The sequence below is a fragment of the Phytophthora infestans genome, genomic scaffold, assembly GCF_000142945.1.
Source record: "Phytophthora infestans T30-4 supercont1.14 genomic scaffold, whole genome shotgun sequence".
Taxonomy (NCBI): Eukaryota; Oomycota; class Peronosporomycetes; order Peronosporales; family Peronosporaceae; genus Phytophthora; species Phytophthora infestans.
This window is the reverse complement of record NW_003303745.1, coordinates 1,892,795-1,894,813: the sequence shown is the minus strand read 5'-3', so window position 1 is coordinate 1,894,813 and position 2,019 is coordinate 1,892,795.

Below are 2,019 nucleotides of genomic sequence, written 5' to 3'. Positions count from 1 at the left end.
CGTGTCGGAGCAGCTACAACAATTCCGTCAAGGAAATTCAGGCCGGCAATTTCAGCTTAATCCTCCCTCTAGAAACGATGCTATCTACTGGGCTACGGCAGCGTGGAACGATCTCGGCGCTTCGGTGATTCAAAGCGAGTTTAAACGCCAGCTTGCGGTAAGTCCGGCAACTGAGCACGAAAACCAACTCGTTGAAGCGTTGGAGCGACTGCAACTGGTTGAAGAGACCGTCAACGAATCTGACGATGTCATCAACCAGCTCATTAACGAGACAGATGATCAGCAGTAGTGGATCTGCAGGAAGATTTGCATTTTGCATAGGAGTAGAGAAAAGGTAAGCTTCAAAGCATGAGGTTTTTCATTTGTATGCAATCTTGTGCGTCCGCATGCACAAATGTTTTATGATTTTGAATATATGAGGCAAAACGGGGACCTCGTAGTTCTTCATTTTACCCCCTAGCCTACGATGTGCAGCGTTGGAGACTCGAGCACGAAGTATCACTGCAATCACCGATTGCATATCAGCACCAGAACTCAAATATACTTAAGTACGTAGGCATAAAGTACATGTACTACAGTAGTAATCATTTCTAAGTATCCTATCTGGTTCCGGAACAGGCATTTAGGAAAGTAAGCTACTGTAATCATTCTTCCACTTTCCCGCCGTGTATATTTTACGCCTCTTTTCAAGCTCAACACTTCTGAAAGAAGAAGTATACAACATGTATACTGGCACCCGACGTGTGTGACCCCGCAAAGGACGAAGACGCATGCACGTGAAGCCCTACGATAAGCTGCCTCTGTCGGTCATACATGTACAGGAGGCTTTTCAAGTACATATTCGCTGGAGCAAGAACACACCGCTCCGCAACGAGTAACAAGTGAGACTCAACCAAAGTGAGAAGCAGGGAACCCGAAAAAATAATATGCGTAAAAATTAATCCCAATTTTTTAATTTAATTATTAATTTATGGCTGCCAGCAACGGGAACAACCCCAATTTTGAGTAAGGTCTAGTCGAGTTACAGCGTGGGGACGCGCTGAACGTCGCGGAAAAATTAGCCTGCGCTGAATTTAGGTCGCCTGATCTCGAACGGTCGTCTTCAAGAGCCGCCGAAGAGCGTTCTATTGTGAGAGCGGCGCTCAAGAAACGCAATTGCGCACTACGTCGACGTCGTGTACATCCCGCCATTGTCTAACGAGTGTGAGCGCTTCTTCTCTCTCGCTAAGCTGGTGTTGTCTGATCTACGGAAGCGAATGTCTCCAGCCAGGCTCGAGATGATAATGTTTCTGAACTTCAATCGTGACTTACGAAGTTTTGCAAATAATTGAATTATTAATTTTCTCAGCTCACATCGATGTATTAATCTACATTTTCGGGTTCCCTGGTGAGAAGTCGCTAGCTATGTGCTCAACGGGAAAAGGATCCAAAGGATCGGAATACACCGGATATTTTAAACCATTGACTATGCGTTCTTGTGCGAGCTGTATTCTGGTATTACATGTACCAGACTGGTAAGCACGAGCTGTTATTGCGATGATTTGGGGGGCGGACCATTTATTGTGAGCTCCTTTCGGTCATTTCCATTTCCCAATTTAACTCAACAAACGCTGACGTCCGTAGATGTTCTTCCGTCTAATGGTAGTATTTGCGGTCGTGGCTTCTTTGCTGGCTGCTTATGCAATCGTTATGAAACAAAATATCTCATCAATGACTACACGTGCACCGGTGAGCATTCGCCGATTGACTTCTATCACGGACACTTCTCTCGATGAAAAGGTTGTGGTCTTGTCTGGAGAAGAGCGAGCAGGCGGGACGGCCGGAGCGTCAGCAGCAACGCGAACAGGAGTGGGTGGGGCGATTTCATCCAATTATAATAGTGATGGGCAAACAACAGACAGCGAAAAGGTGACTGTGACGACTTACAACGGCAATGGCCTTTTGCAGAGGTTTCGAAGGTGGTGGAAGCGAATTTTTGGTGCAAGAAGTTAAGAACTAGTACCGTAGAAGACGGAATGA